At 40.5% G+C, this 20,029-nt stretch overlaps 1 long non-coding RNA gene across 1 annotated transcript in view; it reads left to right on the top strand.

Annotated features, from left to right (window-relative positions):
* The window catches only part of LOC137872640 (uncharacterized), a 90,509-nt gene that overhangs the window by 70,401 nt on the left and 79 nt on the right, over positions 1-20,029 (top strand). The gene's annotated exons all lie outside the window — the stretch shown is intronic.

Genomic DNA, 20,029 nt, shown 5'->3' with positions numbered 1-20,029 from the left:
GACAGAGAGACAGAGAGAGAGGGAGAGTCACACTGCATAATTCAGAGGGGATGGGAGATTATGCACCATCTGTGTCCATATCCCAGTGGCCCTGTCAGAATTGATCCACAACCCTTGACCTTTTCAGATACTCTGGGTGTTTTCCACCCGCTCTGTCGTGCGCGGTGTGTTAGCGTGCAGCCATGGGGGTGTTTGTATTTCCGTGTGTTTTGAGCATGAGTCAGCCTGCTGCTCGCTAACCTTTCCACTGGATTACAAAGTGCAGGTCAGATACACACAACTTTTTTTCGGTCTTTATTTAGTTGTCACTCAAATTAAAAGGTCAAGCATTTCTGCTGGAATGTCTGATATTGCTGGCAATAAATACACTACGTAAATAGGTCATATGAAGTTAAAGGAAAAGTATAGAACTTTTTGGGAAATGTAGTTTTCCTTGCAGAAAGTTAGATGAGACTACATATCCCACTACATGTCTGTACGCTAAATGTTAATCTACACTCAGCACGCAGTTAAAGACTGGAAGAAAAAGGGAAACTGCTAGCGTACCGAGCCGTGTCATCACTGGCATAACCAGCGAATACTTCATGAAGTCACTGCATGTGGTCAAGGAAAAGCATGCAACGCTGTATGAAACCAAAACTTTGATAACATATCAATTAGTGAGTACTCTTCAGTGAGCCTTTGAACAGACCCAGGCTAGACAACATACAAGAACCTTGTTCTCTATATTCAAGGAATAAGCATTAGATGACAAGATCATACCATTCTCCCGTCTGTACGCTAGAAGGTGTAGCCAGCCTTGTTTTACACGTTTCTTTTTTGTCCTGATTAAACACACAAGTGGTGCTGGTGGGCACATCTTGTTACCATTTAGACAGAGCCTGTTGTTTCCAGCCTTTATGCTAAGCTAAGCTAACCCCCTGCCAGCTCCATCTTATGATTTAGTGTACAGATATAAGAGGCATATTGATCCTCTCACCTAACTTTTGGCAGGAGACCAAAAAAGTGTATTTCTGTAAAGTGTAAAGTCTAATTTATGCCTTCTAGTGTGTTGTCTCAAAGCTCTTTATCCGTCTTTCATCTTTACAATTTCAAGCGTTCATAAAGGTGTTGTGCAACACAAGAACAACCTGATCCTGTGTGCGCTGAGTATCAACAGAACATTGTTGTACAGTAGGCCTGTATAGTAAACTGAGTAATGGCTGCTGTAGGTGCATGGCTTTGATCTGAGCTTGCAGAACATCAACCGCAAGTCCTTTTCTCCTACTGATCAATAAAGTGTGCAATCTGCAAGGGCACACCTTTTGCTTTCCTTTATATAGTACCATCACATCCGATATCGGCTCATACAGGTGTGGTGGTATTGCCCGTTCTCTCCACAAAATCGAGATGATGATGAACGAGGTGACTAATCATGTGCTTTGTGTTTCCCGCGTACTTCATTTCCACGAGACCGGTTTTGCAAATTATATCGTTCTTATCAAGCTTGTTCAACCCATCAGTGTGACCCAATCTAAAGTGGGCCCAACTTTTGATTAAAAGTACACCTCTCTGTCTCTGTTGGTTAACTTGCTCTCATCCTAACATACTTAAAATCAGGGCAACCACAAGGACTCATGAGGAAGTGTATGCCCCATTGCATTTTGATGTTGAAGCTACTGTGGTGAAGACATTTTTGTCACAAAGGAGATCTCAATGATAACGTTTTAGCTTTTTACTTCCTGCGGACATCAAAACGTTGTGACTTATTTACCATGCTGCCTCCATTTATTCAGCCGTCTGCAGGAACACGACCTGTAATTTGTTTTAAGGTGGAAATAGCATTCCTTTTTGAGTCTCATGTTCCCCAATCACAAGCAACTCACCTTCTCTCTCCCGCTAATAACAGACCCTGCTCAATGGTCTCATACCAGTGTTTCAGTATAAAGCTCCTGACCATTAGTGGAGAATTGTGGACTGAACAAAGCACTGACCTTTATATTCTACTTTAGCTTTTTTAATAAATCTATTTCCTCGGGGAAAAATGTATCTTTGGCTCAGGAAATCCCTGCATACCCTTTTGCCTCCATCCAATCTGTACATTGATGTGACATGGTGGGTTAAAGGGCAAAATAAACTATTTCTGTGTTTCTGAATACTGAAGTTTAGTGTGTTCAGGGCACAGGAGCAGGATAATTAATACAATTTAAAAGCACTATATGATACTTGATATTTTCCATCTGTATTGTATATTATTTCCATCTCTCTTTTATGTGCTGTGAAATACAGCGCGATGTCCATTGCTGAACTGGGCGCAGCCTTAACACAAGCACAATCAAATGCCTCTGAGGGAGCAAATCGTCTGCGTGATGAGCTTGAACTAAATGACTATCTCGATGTAATTCTCGCCAGGGTTGGGATGCTTGAATACAAAGTACGACATGAAAGGCCGGGAGCCTCGTCTCTCGCACGGCACACATCAAAGAGCAGACAGGCGAATGACACCAAGCTTTCCTCTGATCCTCAAGGAGTCAAGAATGGGAACGAGTGGTTGACAGTGCTCCTTAAATTGCTCTCTCTCTCTCTCTCTCTCTCTCTCTCTCTCTCTCTCTCTCTCTCTCTCTCTCTCTCTCTCTCTCTCTCTCTCTCTCTCAGCTTTTGTGATTTTATCTTTCGTTTGATTGACTTCAGAATTTTTTTTTCTCTGCGGTGTCACAGCTGGCTGAGAAGTTAAGGCCGTTAAGGGTTAGTATTGATGTGATGAGCCCAAATCGTTCCGCTTTCATGGCGCCCTTGAATCTTAGTGAGGTTGCACTGCAGATGCCTGTACATACACACGAGTATAGACAAGGAAAAAAATAAACATGCATGGCCAGTAAGACAAAGTTAAGGCCACTGTGTGTGTGTGTGTGTGTGTGTGTGTGTGTGTGTGTGTGTGTGTGTGTGTGTACATGTGTGGGATTGTGTGTGTGTGTGTGTGTGTGTGTGTGCGTGTACATGTGTGGGATTGTGTGTGTGTGTGAATTTGTGGTAGGTAACGCTAATGTGTTGTAAATTCCTGCCTGATTGTGATTAATTAGATGATGAGAAGTGTGCACTGACAAGCTGCTTATTCTGATTAGAGAGATAAGCTTCCTGTGAGAGGCAGAACTAACGAGGCTCGTGAACCTCAACACCAAGCTTTCTTAACACATCCGCACCTTGTCTGCACTCTCTTCCCACTTCCTTATTCTAGGTTTGAATTAGTTTAGATACTCATGAATGTCAAGTAAAATACATAATAAACATCTACTTGATATACTAAATAGCATAGCCTCAAAACAATGCTGTCAAGCTACCGTTCACTAACTTTGTGAAAAGCTGAAAAATAACACATTAAAGCAATACTTTTGAAAGATGAAGTAACATTATCTTCCTCTTAACATGTCAAATCCATAAGCCTTAAAACACACTCTTACCGTCCCACCAAGTTATTAGTGATAATGGTGAGTAATCTTTTTGTAGATTTTGCTTGAGGCCCCATTCCCCTTGCTCTTAGTTAAGTTGGCTAATGGTGTAGCATTACATTAATACATTTTTTATCTGACATATTATCAATTGGCTCATATCCATCATTAGCTTTTATTAGGAGTTGTGCTTCTGACCACCTGACAAATGCAAGTCTAATATTTACTCTCTTTTGAGCTCTGTTTTGGTCTCCACCAACTTCTGAGATAAATATATGGCTATTTAGCTTGATTTGGTTTGGTGCTGGGCAGGAAGTGAGCTGTGGGTTTATCTGATCTTTTTCGCTGACATAGCTATAATTAAAACGATTAGCCGAAAGATGCTAAATTGAGCGATAGACTCGAAGAGGAACCACAGAGTTAGGCAGTAACTTCCTGGAGGTTTGTCAAGAAGCATCCTCGCACAAATTTGATCTATTAATGATAAAGAAAATAAACTATTGATAAACATGGCTTTAAAAGCAACAGAAGAGACGATTTATGAAACATATGGTGGTGTGTCACCGCTATCTGATAAAACCCACATGAGGCAGTGCTGTTACAGTTTACTTTGTTTAATGCCAAACGGTACCTCTTAGCTGTTCTAAAATACACTGTAAAGTACAATGGGAGTGGTTAATTGGTTAAAAGTGGAGTTTTGTAGTGATTCTCATATAACTACAAGTGAGAAAAATCTCAGATCCACCCTCAAAAAGCTCTGATATCTCTAGGAATTATGGAGCAAAATTGCTCTCAAAATGGTAAAAAAAATGTGTATTACAAATGAAAAATAAGATTTACAAATGTGTACAATGGTTTGTGCATACTTTTAGATATTCACAAATGCATGTTCCAATCTACACACAAAAACCAAGTAATTTGACTACATGCAACTGTCTTACAAATGCACGCAAAACAACCTTTTTTACATACAGATTTTAAACTTCAACTTCAATGATCTAATCATTTTTTAAATGCTTGCTGTGTATACAAATGTCTAAAAATATTTGTGACATTCTTTTGTATTCATTTACAGATGATAAGGTAATGTGTGTGCACTGATTGCTTTATACGCGATGATCAGGTTACATTTGCGTGTGGAGTTTTGAGACTATTATCACAGAACCAACATTTTTCCCTAACACATAGCTCTAAGCAATAGAGCTTATAATACATAATAAAAATGACTAATGCCAACATTCTACTTTCATCAAAGCAAGTATTTATATTAAAACACAATCGTTTACTTCCTATTTGTATGAATTGCTTGTTTTCTTCAAATAACCCAGGCATGTCAATGCAAAGTCCAGAGAATGAGCTGATCCACGCAGCCCAATTGATCGTGCACCCTAACCAGGTTGGGGTTCGCAATCAACTGGAAAAAGAGTGGCCCCCTTCTACATCAGCAGCTGGAGTATCTGAGGGGTGTGCTCGATGCTGCAGGCTGCATCTCACAACTATTGTTGGACATTTGTATGTAGATGAAGCATTATCTGAAAATATGACTCTGTAGACCAAGCGGTGCTTTGCAGAATGACATCTATTAAAAAGTTAGACCACTTGGACCTTTAAATCACTGCTGTTTGAACACTTAGGAGTACTTCCATGTACCACCATATTAAAACTAAATTGCTTTGTGGGTTTGGGGTTCAACGGTGGGATTACAAGTGGATTAAATATTGACAGAATTATTAATGATGAGTCTTTTTATAATCTTTTTAATACAAATAAAGAGCTATATGAGCGTGCAATGGTCACAGACAACTTGGGGTACTTTAAGAGGAAAACACTGTTTATTTGCGTTTATTTTTCCCTGCATGGATGTGTGTCCTTCCCTATCGGACTTGTATAATCTTCCTCCTTCCCTTCTTGCTGCCTTCAATCTCACGGCAGGTGTCCAGCTTGATTTCATGCCAGGGATGTGAAGAAAATTAAAAAATGTGGCTAAGCTACAAACAATCAAAAATCATTGCATTACAGTTCATATCTAAGGTTCAGAAGAAGCATTACTTTGTCTTTTGATTTTGGTCACATCTTTGGTGCTCAGCGCTTAACAATACGTTTTTTTCTTTATCGGGAAAGATCAGACTTCCTATTTAGAAAAAAGGATTTCCTGAATAAAAACTAATTTGAATTCCGTCAAAAAGGATATTCGCAGCAGATGGCTTGGCTCCTCTACAAATGTGTAAATTTGAGTTAAAGTGGATTTACCTGGAAGTGTTTTGCTGAATATAGCTTTTCCCTCTGTGTAGGAAGGCTTTCTCAGCGGAAGATGTCTAGCTCATCTGTTTCCCACAGATGGCTTGTCAGTCATTCAGTCTCCAACTCACCAGAGATCCAAAATTCCTCAGAAAGTTTTGCTGAACGAGTCTCTCTGAGTCATCACAACTCTCTGTGTTTCTCTCCGATTATGGCTATATCTCTGAGGGCTCATGGCTGTCTTCTATTGTCTGCATTGATGGGTGATGGACAGACCATCCTCGCTAGCTCAATGACACATGCAAGCAAACACACACACACACACACACACACACACACACACACACACACACACACACACACACACACACACACAGTGTGTAGGCTTGTCAAGCTGTTTGCCGTTTATAAGATGATAAGTCCCCTAGCAACAACACAGTCCGAGATAAAAAAAGACACAGTTGTTGAAAAGATAGACTGATGGAGCGCAAGTATGCGTTACACAGCAACGCAGCAATTTTAGTGTTGGAAACGCAGTAATCATATATGCATTGTCTTCCATTACTGCAAGTGAGACAGGTAATCAAGGGGCTGTCTCCATGAGTTCTCTTCTCATTAGCTCTCATTAGTGTTTCGTCTTCTCCACTCCACTACTTCTGTGATCCAGATAATCCGTGGATCTGAAGTTGGGTCTACAAGAATACAGACATCTTAAAAAAAAAGCAGCAACAGACCTCATTTATCAAGTGAACACGCAGCCAGATTCCATTATTGCACTATACTGAGATAATTAGTATTTTTGATTCTAAATGAGGTATCCACTGTATTAAAATCTGTGACTCCTTGACATTGAAAGCTGATTTCATTCAAGTCAGGAAAGACTTCCACAGTCACATTTAAATAGAGCACCAATGATTTAACTAGTTTAGTTGGCATGCATGCCCCGTCTAATTCAGCCGGTGAAACAGTTACATATCTTGACTTGGCCTTGGAGACTACAATGTCTTAACAGACAGACTGCAATACAAGCTGGGGGTGTGGAGTTTGAATGACATTTACCAGCCACGGAGTTGGCTTTTGAATTGCATTATGGGACATATAGGATCCAGTGAGCTTGACATGTAATTAGAGACTCAAGGGCAGGATGTCTCTGCCTCGCTAGTTTGATTATTCTTTTTCAAATATGTCTGTTGTTAGTCTCTGAATTACTATTACTAACTATGCATCGCGAAAAGAAAAAAAGTATATATGAATTTTCTACCATGTTATTTCTAAAACTTCACTTTGGTCAGTTAAGTGTATGTCATAGCTGTAGGAATCACCAATAACTCTTTTCATGTCCATGTTAAGAATGTGAGTGCTATTTGAAAACGTACTTTAATAAATGTGAACCTTTAATACTGTGTTCATTTTCAGGCAGATATACTCTAATCAGAACACACATGTTAAACCCCAACAATAAAGCCTCCTGAGCTTATAAAAACTCAGCATGTTTCACTATGAAAATGAGCAAACAAGAGATCTTAAAAGCTTAGTGTTTCTACCACTCAGCACTACTGGTTCCTGTCGATACAGGCAGCAATCCTCAAGATAACACAATCCTGTCAATGTAACTGTCACTGTCAAGACATGATACAAGCCTCCAGCACTGACTATGTCAATGTAATTGATGCAGTGCAGGTAGAGGCAACGGTGTCCCTTTTGAAGATGACTTGTGTTTTTGAAAAAGTGTTCTGTGGGTAACTTTTTGTAAAAGGCCACAGCTTATATTGTAACATTTATGCGTCTTAGTTGTAGCATCTCATTCTATTTTGTGTGTAAAATGACCAACGTTTAAATATTGAATTGAGGATAGTCCAGGGAAGCTACAAAGCATGAGTTGATCATATATATATATATATATATATATATATATATATATATATATATATATATATATATATATATATATATTGTTTTTATCACTAGATCACTGCAGTCGCCACACCCAAAACCAAAATGACCTTCCTTGCATTATTCATCCCGCATAACCTGCAGTAAAACCGCTTTCCCTGATCTTCCCTTTGACAATTTTATTAGATCTGCAGACTCATTTTCATTGTGCCTGACAATTTTATCTCACTAGCATTTTATTGAACCGGCAGTTTTCATTGCCGTAAAAATGAAAAAAAAGGCACAGCGAGCCACTAACAGCAGGGAAACACTGTCGTTCCCCTCTCTCCTGCTTTCAAATCCTCCTTGTTCTACTCCATTGAATTGATTGGAAATCTAACATACACATACCACCTGTAAAGTTTGCCTGAGGCCGCTGCGTGAGTGTGTAAAGATTTTTGGATTCCTGCTCTGGCAAAGGCCTTCTTTTGATGTCACTTCTACAGATGATGGCAGTGTGACAGCAAATGGGAGAGTTCCCACAATCTGGCATTTTTAAGGACATCTCAGAGGTGGAACTTGTACTGGTTTCAACAATGGCGTGATAAATGAGGGCTGGTATCAGCGCTGATTAATGAAGTCTTCATTATCTTCTGTTTTCCTGCTTCTTTTCATTCTCGCTCTCATGTGGTCTCATTGTTTTGCCTGGTTAGATTGTGCCGATTTTGTACTTCATAATGAGGCGGGGAACAATAGCAGAGTACTTCTTCCACTTCTTCTCAATGAATGACTTCTGAATGTCACTCTTTTTTTAAAATCTCTTTCTTCCCCGTTTTCTGGGAGCAATTCTCATTGATTCTTAACTATGAATGGTGACTGCAATGGATGAGAAGACCTTTCCATTATATAACACTGCTGCCTTTTCACTGTGTTGGGGATTGTGGGCGGCTATAAACCAAAACATTTATTTATAAAATTTAAATGTGTGTGCGCCTGATTTTAAATGACATGACTAAATGTCAGATGTCGATCTGTCTTTTTGAAGGAACTGAGGTTGTAATGCTACATGGCAGTATGCCTATCCTATTAGATAGTATCTATTACAGAAATGAAATTACCTTCAGTTAAATTTGATTAGGATAATATTAGGCTATTAGAAGCGTGCAGTGCTCTGTGCTGAAAATAAATTGAATTGAAAGGAATTATACATTCATGTGGCATACAGCTGCATTTCAAGGCTCTTTTCTTCCTTTGCAATTCCACCTTCCTTTTCTCTCTTTCTCTTTTCCTTTTTCTGACATATTCACAAAAAAAAAAAGAAAAAAAAAAGAAGAATACAGTAATAACAAAATCCAGTCACTGTGCAGTGCCGACAAATTCAGCACTTAGCGAAACAGATAACTATACTTTTGTCTGGCAGTGCAGCACGTAAGCAACGCAATAATAGAATTACATACACAGCTCATCGCCACCAAAAGCAAAGTAGGCCGAGCCTAATTCTTGAATGTTTTGGAGGCTTGTAAATGACAAACAGAGCATTCTCGGTGACAGCCGTTCACAATACTCTCAAGGACTTATTGTGTCTGTGGAGACTATTGCATCTTTTCACCTGAGACAAAATGATGCTCAAATCAAGGACTGTTTTTCAAATATTTTGGGACTATAGTCTAAGTTTTTGAGGGTCTTTGTGATAATGGACGTTTTTGTTTTAAACATAATTTAGACCAAGTTCTGTCAATGACTGTCCTTACAAACTAAATGTTCAAGATGTGTTGCTATGCAAGGCTGACCTGTCGCTGCCGTCGTGGCTCCAGGCAAGACAATGTCAGCCTTTTGGTCCAGACTAAAATATATCCCAACAACTTATTTTCTACTGACACGCGTGCTTCCCAAAGGATGAATCCTATTGACATTGATGACAATTTGCCTAGAGAAACAACCCTAACAAGACCCTTTCCAATGAAAAAAATGCTTCTTCAAATTATAACAAAATGCTTCTCAGATAACAAGTAAATGTGTATAAAGAGGGTTTTAATGAAAATCAACCAATAAACAAAAACACTAAATAATGCCCGTGGTCATTAGGGTTAGGCAAGCACAAACTCTTTCACGAATGGTAGCAAGGTGTGCCCTGATGGAACAGTTTTTTTTTTATTGTTTGATACAGCTGGGTTTCAGACTCAAAAAATGACCCTCACACAGAAAAGTAAAAGACAACAAAAGAGTCTCAAAATGACTTAAAGACCAGAGATTCTAGTCCACATTACATCGAGGAAGGATCACGTTGCCCTGAATGTGCATTGCCCCACCTCTCTTAATCCCTAAAAAAGGGGTGTGGTCACATCCTGATTGGTCAAGATGGGAAATGCACCAAGCTGCTTCCAATTCTTAAGTAAGAGCCAGTCCCCACATCCTGCACCAACAGGTGATCTTAATAACCCTCCAATCTGTTCAGGGGGATTGTGACGTTAGGCTAAAATACATGTATAAAAAGGGAAATGACAGCAAGTACTAAAGAACGAGGGACTGCTAAGTAAATAAGTTGACTTTTACAGAAGGCTTGGATTTCAATTCAGCAAGTAAAGTTTAAAATGCGCTCATTGTAATGTCTGGATTTTACAAAGAGGATGAGAGGTCACTACTGATGGTTCTGACTAAAACATAAAATACCATCATATACACAATTCAATAAGCATCAATAAATACACTTGCTAAACAAAAATCAAAACATGGGACACAACACTAAATCTCTTTATTTGAAAGAGAGCATTGCTCCAGACTTTTAGGCCTGTTTGCCAGGCAAAAACATTAAACCTGGCTCAGCTTTAGCCGCATCACAACTTGACATCTGGCACGGTGCTATGCTAGCCAATCACATACTTGCAACCACTCATCCCTGGTGGATTACTTTGTAACATGAACACCGTCTTCTACTGTTTACCTCTCGTTCGTCGTGACAACAGCGGCAGTGATTACATTTCAGATTTGTAAAATTGTGTCTTTGAGTATTACAAACTATTGTACGGTGCTTTGATCTGATAAGCCTTTAAAATATGTTAGCCTACTCCAACCGGACTTCAGTCTGAATACCTGCTTAGTCTTGTTTATTGTTCAGGCATTTTACCAGGTCAAAATATGGGATTAACAGTAATTATTAGATGTTTTTGTTTTCAAGTTACAAGTCAAGTCAAATCTCACAGCAGTCGGCCAGTTTTCAAGTCTTCAAGTCTCAAGTGTCATGCACCTCTGCCCTCGTCTTACATCAGGCTTCATGGGCTGAATGTTAAATTTAATCACAAATGCACTTTGACATTCGACCACAGAACATAGTATTTTCATTTCCTTTCACTTCTTACCTATTGCACAGCTGTGTCCATATTACCAGGAGTGGCAGCACACCTCTCAGCTCGCCATAGTTCATCTTTATGTGTGTTTTTAATGGTTACTGTGGGTGTTTTTGTACCTGTGGATGTGTAAAATCCATCCAGCTATTGATCGATGCAGCAGACATTGAGCCTGCCTTTTAACTTATGTTCACACTTCCCGTTTAGTCGAGATGACTGCTAAACTATTTCTTTTGCACCTTAATGAGATTAAGTGTTATTAATCCTCCTCCATCTGTTCGATATTATAGTTCTCCAGACTGTACGCTTCTCTTTCAACATTAATATTATTTTGTTCTATAATGAGGAGTTGCAGAGAGGAGGAGAGAGACTCGAATGAGGGAACAGTAAATGGTAAGCGGTGAATGGACTTGTACTTGTATAGCGCCTTTCTACTCTTCCGACCACTCAAAGCGCTTTTATACTACATGTCATTCACCCATTCATACACTGATGACAGAGGCTACCATGCAAGGTGCCGCCTTCCCATCAGGGTCTATCTAATCATTCACAGCCATTCACACACCGATGGCACAGCCTTCGGGAGCAATTTGGGGTTAAGTGTCTTGCCCAAGGACACATCGACATGGACTAAAGGAGCCGAGGACTGAACCGCCGATCTTCTGATCCACGGTCTTCTCCCTGAGCAAAATTGTGATGGGCATCATAAAATAGTTGGAAATATGTGGAAAGGAGAGGAAAGCAATAGGTTTGGCCCACCTCTGTATTGGCTTTGCCCTCAAAGCCCCTGTACAAGGCAATCCTACATCAAAGCACTATAAGCGACCACAGACATGCATTATGCAAATGAACATATATACATTTTGCATTTGTACTTCATTTGCATTTCAAATATGCTTACGTTTGTATTTGAAACATTCAATTTAACACGCACAAATAAGCCCAAATCTTGCTGCATTGCTGACGTGGCTGCACCCTCGGAAGATGAGCTGAGCCTGATCATCATTGCTGATACCAGTAGACAACTATAATCTCTCTTTCACTCTCGTGGTGTATATGAACACCGATCAGAGATTTATGCAAATATGCTCTACATGTAGTAACCTAGTTCACCGAGTAACCTAGCAACACTAGATTCAGCTGGTTAGAAGTGTATATGCGTCCATCCCTCTGCCTGTCTGTGATTTGCATCTGTGGACACAGATGCAGCTGGTATCCATGTGTGTGCAGCATTTGGAGGAGTTAAAAGTGACCACGTGCTGGGAATCCGTCTGCAAACAGGGAAAGTCGTGAATAAATGCTGGAGTGCTCCATCACATTGCACGATGTTAGTTTGTGAGTTACTTCTTTTTCTTATTGCTCCGTTATTGCTCTTAAGTACGTCTTGCTGTGATTCCTCCTTCCCTGTGATCCCCTGCAGTCAAACGCTGGGTCCAGAACTTCATGAACGTTTGAGTTTCTGTAGGTGAAATGAAGTGTGTGTGTGTTCATAGAGGTCCATCCATTTTACATTTTTCAGTTCAACCATGGTGGCTGTTACTGCTCATGCTAATCAAAATGTTCTTCTCAAAATCTTATTTTATTAGCACTGAGGAATCCAAGTAAAACAGGCAAGTGAAAAAAAGAATTTTAGAGGTGTGAGCACTAAGGCAACCAAACTTTATGACAGTGGGAAAACACTTTGTGTTGCTGTTTGGTGTGTGTGTGTGTGTGTGTGTGTGTGTGTGTGTGTGTGTGTGTGTGTGTGTGTGTGTGTGTGTGTGTGTGTCTTGATTCTCCTCTGAGCTGTGATTTTTGCATCTACCTTTGATTTTCTGTCAAGGGAGTTTGTAATACAACACAACACAAGCAACTGGAGTGCCAGAGAGAGAGCGACTGGAGAGAGAGAGAGAGAGAGAGAGAGAGAGAGAGAGAGAGAGAGAGAGAGAGAGAGAGAATGCATTGTGAGAGTGGCAGAAAGAAGAAGCGGGGAGGTAGACAGAGAAGGAAAGAGAGCTATGAAGTGACAACGTAAGTGCTACGGAGAGCACACACAAATGAAGGAACAGGGAGAAAGAAAGTGGGAATGAAAAGGATACAAAAAGTGAGATATATGAAAGGAAGAAGGAGGGAGAATACACGTAGCTTTAAAGTACAGTGGTGCCAATATGAGCTCAAGCGCTGCAGTGTATGTGACTATGTATACGTTGAATGACGAGCTCCCTCCTACAGAAGGTTATGGCCTAACATGATTAATAACTGACTGACTGACTGACTCTGAATGAGCCTGTTATTGCCTTTATTCTCTGTTTGACCCTGTCTAATATCCCCAGCAATGCCTTCTCACCATAACCGTGGGAGAGAGGTGAAACACAGGCCAATTACAAGTGAGCATCCCTCTAAGTGTTGTTGGCATTTTCTTTCTCATTAAGTCACAGTCAAAAGCCTTCTCAAGATGTAAACATACAGCTTCATGCTAAATGTGTTTCTTCATCATTTTAATATAAGCAAGCTGGTGAATGTTGGCTCAAAGGCTGTTTTAAAGACACATACATTTTGATATCATCAGTGTGCTTTAGAACATCATTTGTTAAATGACTTGTCAGTTGAAGAAATTTACTCCCCAAAAGCACTGCCCATTAAGACTCCATCTTCTTGACATCCTTGGTCAAACAGGATTTGCTTGCTCTGCAGCTTTCTGGTAATACATTTGTTTTTTAAATGGAGTACCAATAAAGATAGGATTGCATCTACTAAAAACCTAATGGAGCTGGCTTAAGTCCTAAAAAGTGTCCTGCAGACATTTACATTAACATGGAACCCTGCACAAACGATGAAAACCTACATTTTCAAGCCAAGACAGAAATAGTTTGAAGATGTGAGAGTGCTACAAAACTGCTTATAGGAGTAAGGGCTAGATGAAGATAAGAAAGAAGTTGGTTCTTACATTGGAGACTACTGTGTATCCTATCAACATTGGTTTATTTTTACAGGACATGTGCAGGTCTTGAATTAAGTTTTCGTCAAAAGAATTCTTAAAAGATTTAAAAAATCTAAAGGTAATTAACAAAAGTCTTAATAGTTTATGTTGCCTGCTAATGGTTTTGTAGACGCTGTGCCCAGTATTGGCTCATGAGGCTGATGACGACCCAGATCCTGTAAAACAAAGAAGGGAGTGGAGGGGTCGCCACGGTTGCTATATTAGATTGTGCACGTAGGAGGCTGTTCGATCCTTTTTTGGGAAGTTTCAGTCAGAACCAACTAGCAAACACTGTCACTATTGCAAGCTACATTCGTAGCTCATACATCGTCTCATAAAGGGCAATTTTCGATTTGAATTAACCTAAATGAATGAATCATTTTTTAATTGGTTAATCCATCTATCTATTTTCTGCTCCCTGTCATAGACGATGTTGTGTTAATTGTATTGATTGTGCCAATTGGACTTATTGTTTCATGCTGCTGGGAAGCGCTTATAAAAATGTGGTATGATAATAAACAATTCTCAGCCGTATCGTCCCTACTGCTTCTCCATCATACTTTCATACATAGGATTGTGAAACAGAATGTGGTATTTAAAATGTCTCAAATTTAACTTTGTGAACGCCGCAGAATATGTTTCAAATGTGCTTGATTGTTTGTGTTTTTGTCTGCATTGTGAGCCGCCTCCACAAACAAAATTCCTGATGCAAAAAAAAGGTGCTATGAATCGAGAATTTAAGTGATCTTAAGCTAACATGTGGTGTAAGGGAAGGAGTGAAAGTGAAAGAATGGGTGATAGGGGGAGGATGGGAAGAAGCAGGTTGTGCAGGAGAATGATGAGAGATGGGAAAACAGGGCAAGAGGAGGAGGCGACTAGGAGAGGATAGAAGAATTGCCCCCAAGGCACTCTTCAATTTTGCCCTCAAGATGGGAGCATATTTCCCCAGTGCTGTGGCCATCATCTCTCTCTCTCACACACACACATTACATCTCACACTCTCTCGGCCTCTCACTCCAACATTTCCTCTCTTGTCTTTCTTGCTGCATTTCGGCTCCACCATCCTTCTCTCTCACTCGTCTCTGCTCATCACAGGCATGTCAAGCTACAGTCAGTTGGCAGCCACCAACACCAACACCTATTCATGTCCAGAGTGTGAGTGCACGAGCATCTGGGCTCGCAGGTGTGGCGTATCTGCGCCACCGTTTTTGTATATTAACTTTTGACAATTCCCACCTGAGAGGGTGCACCTACAACATCGTCATCCAAAATAGATATGAAAACAAGCCCTAAGCCAGGGGTCTTCAACGTGTTTCAGGCCAAGGACCCCCAAACTGATAGAGAGATGGAGCAGGTACCCCCTACTATATATATTGTATAAAATTGTGTTTTGTATTAAACTGAGCCTAGCCAATAACCTTGTTATTGTGCATTCAATACTAAGCTATTCAAATAATACACAGGTTATATATTGTATATGTATATACTCATGTTTTTATTTTAAACATGTGCAAGGTACAGTGAGTAGGGTGGCCGTGCCACTGCCATTTAGAAACACACCTTGTCAACTGATACCAATGCCGATATCAGCATTGTCTGTCAATTGCATGATAATCATGCATACAAGCTATTCAAATTGACGTTTTTATTTTAAACATAAATGTGGAAACGAAAATGAGAGATGGCCTATTAGTACCACTGCCATGCATAAACATAACTGTCATCTTGCATACGATACTGAACTATTAAAATAATGGACAGATTCATGTTTGAAAAAAAAAAAGTGTCTAATCAGCCCAAAATTTCCCCTAGGACCTCCTAGGAGTTGCGGACCCCCTGTTGAAGACCTCTGCCCTAAGCCATTATCTTTTCTTCCTTTCCTCGTATTTCTTTCCACTTATTCCACATTGGCTTCCATTTCTGTTTGTACAGAGCTGACGAGCTGCAGCCGCCCAGCCTGACACGTATTTTACAGGTCTTCTTCAGCGGGTCACCCTTGAAATGTTCCATCTTTCCCATCGTCTTTGATTCTTTCTGGATCATAGGTTAGCTACGGCAGTCACCCGGCTGAGTGTGTATGGTGTACGTGTGTGCGTGTGTGTGCGTATGTATGAGAGAAGGCAGTGGAAAAATGAAAATAGATCATTCATGGCTAAAAGCTGGGAAGAGCAAATCTGCCCTCCTGCCAGTTTCCCAGCATGCATGTCTCTCTGGCTGGCGATGAAGCAAGTGCAGGCCAACACACAGCTGAGCCAATCCCCTATTATTTCCATTCCCATTTGTATACGTTTCACTATTGTCTGCCCCGCTCCCCATTACGGGTGTGCACAGCTCCGGTGGTTAATAGCATCTTTGAAGTCTACTGTACTGGCACATATGGACAGATGCCAGACTAATGAAAACTTTCCCATTGTTTGACTACTATTCTATAAGGGCTCTGTGCAGTTCCACTTCTCATATTCTCAAATGAGTCGACATATCTGGCCCTGACCACGCTGTAGCTTCGTTCATTGTGTCTGCAGTAAAACAAAGACAGTGTTCAGGCACACAATACCCACTGCCTTGCAGCATAAGTCCATTTCAGTAAAGGCAAAGGCTGTGGCTGCCTCGTCCAAATGATTGTCTGCTATTGTCTCCCACTCTGGTAGCAAAATTAAACCATATTTAAAGTAATAATTCATGACATTGTATATATGTTAAAGGAAAGTTTTTTTTATTGTAGGATCATTTGGCTTGGCGCAGTAATTTCTTGGAGTCTCCATTGGTTATGGTGACGACAAGACTTTAGGAAGTTAGCACACAAACCCTCATAAGACTTCAACATGTACATTTTAGACATTATTTGTTTAATTTATTGTCAGTGGATGTTGTTACCTTAGGTCAGGAGCTGTTTCTCACTGTTTCCAGTCTTTAAGCTAAGCTAAGCTCCAATTGGCAAGTTTGCGAATAATATATTTCCAAAAAAAGCAATTTTGCTCTGTTTATGATGTGAATTATCAGAGATTATTTTGTATGTTTATTCTCTGACATCTTTTGCCATCAGCCCGTTCATTCACGCTTTGCAGTCTTGCTCACAGCTGTGTGGCAATCAGCTCACTATTCATGTCAAATCTCATGAAGGTGTTCCGTCCACCAAACTTCCTCCAGACAGACAAGAACATTACTTTAAGTGAGAACAAATGCATCTAAATGCATTCATCATTTCTGATGTTTCACATCAGTGAGATACTGTAAATTCAACAGCTGAAACACCCTTTGACCCACAACTCACAGAGATGTCAGAGAGCGGGCAGACTCAGCTGTTAGCAAAGTGGGTCAGAGCAGCTGGCATGATCGCATGAATATTTGAAAGGAAGCAGCTCCAAACTGAAGCCTCTGTAACAATCACGTTGATGCCACACAGTGTTAAACAATGACAGCATGTTGTACAGCTTTAAACTCCCTACTGGGCAGAATATGTCAGCCTACACAGAGAGAAGGGGGGGGGGGGGTGTAAGTTGGCCAAAGAGGAATGGAACTATAGTGAGAAAACAAAAAAGATGTGGAGGGCTAAAAAGGGAAGGAAGTAGGTTAATATCAAAAAGTGGCGATGCTTTGAGATCTGATTTACCTGAAAACGTACACACACAAGAACTCCCTAGTATTTGGTGTATAAAATGTGTGTACATATTACTGTAATACCTCAATTATCTAACAAGAAAGAAGAAGAGAAGAGAAAGAAGAGAGAACACCGACGAATGACAGATAGATCAACAGAGGCCTAGAGATGAAGAATGGAAACAAACTTTGTAATTAACTCAACACAGAGAAGTGCTGACAGACAGAGGACTGACAGGTTGAAAAAAAAAGAAAGCCAAAAAGAAAAGAGGGGAGCGTAGGGAGGGAGAGACATGACTGGAGGATGGATAGAAGTAGGTCAGGAGGAGAGACTGAGAGGAGAGGAGACATGTGGAGAGATGGATAGAGAGAAATAAAGGGATGAGGCAACCAACTTTCGGCTGTGTCTTTTCTACCTCTCTATCTCTTCAGTTGTCTGTCTGCAAACACACATTCAGGCATGTGCGTGCGTGTCACCGTGACTGACAGCTCCTAGCCAGCAGCCTGCTCCAAAAGCCAAAGACTTCATAATAAACACAACATGGTTTAATTTACTCCTCCAGGCGGAGCGGCGCTGCTCACTTCGCTCACTGTCTATTCATAAACAGGGACACACACACATGCAAGTATGACACACCGCAACATTTTTTATATAGGCTGTCTTTATTTGTACTTTCTAAGAGTACCTTTTTGCTATTTTTGTGCAAGGAAAATATAAACTATGATGACAAGGCAGTTTTTGTGTATTTATTTTTCTTTTTTCCAAAAGAGGATAAAGACGTTTTGGACATCTTCATGAAAAATCTTTCGAAAGCAGTTGACTTACTTTTAGTGTTGATCGGAGGCACACTGTCAACTGCGGTGCGCCTCTGACTAAAGTGTGTCCTTGCCCTATACGACTGAGAGGCGGCCCCATCCACTCAGGGGCCACGGTTGTCAGAAACGTGTCCATGGTGGGATGCTGACTTGGCGAGGCCTGTCGTCACGGCTACACCAATGACACGGCTCGGATGCGGGTGAGCTTCCTGGGTGGCGACTCTCATTCAGCCAATCAAGGCAAACAGGCCACGCTCTATTTAATGATTATCCCAGCATCTGTCCCCTATCGCTCATCTCTGTGTGGAAGCCGACGAACACGAGCGCAAATAGACTCGCAAGAGCTCAGTGAAAAACATCCAGCCGAGCGGCTTGATTCTGGCTTTCATCGAGTAATTTCATCTCAGTTTAATCAAATCTAGAAGTGCGAGGGTGCGTTATAAACAAACTGTGTGCCCTTGATTCATTATATTGTTAGTGGAGAATGTGGTTAATAGAGGATGAGATTACAGCAGCATCAATTAATGCCAGTCCAATAAAATACATGATTACCACATTTGGAATGTAATCTCAGGTGTTATCCATGTGCTAAAAAGAAAGGCAATACAGACAAAGGCTGTTTCCATTCTGTTTACTTTTACTTAGAGAAGCCAGAGTGTGTGCGTGATAAGGTTTACATTGTGCCTCATTTTTTCCTGCAGCTTGGCAAGGTGTATTGATTTCATTTCCTGCATTTGTTTTGTGGAGAAGACCGGTTTCTGCCTGGTCACCTGGATATGGTGTATGGTGTTGTTGTTCAGCTGGTTTACTCAATCAGTGAATCCGCTCTGTAATTGATAGCACTAGAGGTTTGTGCATTTGCTTGGACACTCGCCGTCGCTCTCCATCTTCATCGCATTAGGATGCAGGTGATCCTCAGCTGTAAATCATGTGGATGCTGCGAGACTCCCTGCGGGCATGAGTGGAGGAAAAAAGAGACGGACAACATGGAGCGCTGGGATGATGAATTTAACGATAAACAGGAGAGAGTAGCGAGAGGTGCTAAACGGGAGAGCGAGGCCGAAACTGAGCCAACACCTTGAGAAAGAAAAAGAAGGCTAATATTCTTGATTTATCAGCCCAGCAGCTTTTGAGAGGAATGAGAAGAAGAAAGCTGTCTGTGGCCCCGTATTGCAGCCCGCGGGATGAACGCTCACTAGTGCACTCCTTGTCTTTGGTTGGGTAAAAAATGAAGTGCAACAACAATAAAAATGCTAATCACAATAAGGAAAAACACATTGTTTTCACTTTCAATTTAACAGGCCACTTGATAGAAGAGCGAAAACAATCTGGGCATCAATCTACAAAGTCCATTTCTTTTTGTTGTGATTCATTATGAGTCAGATCATGAATTACACTCCACTCCTTCTACCACCTTTTTGTCTCACACAGGCATACAGTGCAAAAGTTATTTATAGCTGTACGCACTCAGAATCATATCTTTAAAGCCACCACTATTTTTGCATGTTATAGCTCTTAGTGTTTTCCCATGTGTACTTTGTTTATCTTTTAAGAAAGCTTGAAATCTCAGCAGCTACTGAAGAGTTGCTGCAGCAGTGATCAGCAACACCTACTCATCATCTCACAGTTATTTTGTATAATGAGAAAGTTAAATATTACTGATTGCGAGACAGAACACCTGATTCAATTATTTGATAAGATTCCTATTTTTGTCTGTAAATACAATGTGTTCACTCCTGTCTTCACGAATACAAGACCTAAACTGTTACCCTTTCTTT

Source organism: Cebidichthys violaceus, unplaced genomic scaffold (assembly GCF_023349555.1).
Source record: "Cebidichthys violaceus isolate CVI_PGR_0920_01 unplaced genomic scaffold, fCebVio1.0.p SCAF_16, whole genome shotgun sequence".
In the NCBI taxonomy this organism is placed as follows: domain Eukaryota; kingdom Metazoa; phylum Chordata; class Actinopteri; order Perciformes; family Stichaeidae; genus Cebidichthys; species Cebidichthys violaceus.
Note: the sequence above shows the minus strand (reverse complement) of the source record. Positions and strands in the feature narration are given on the sequence as shown.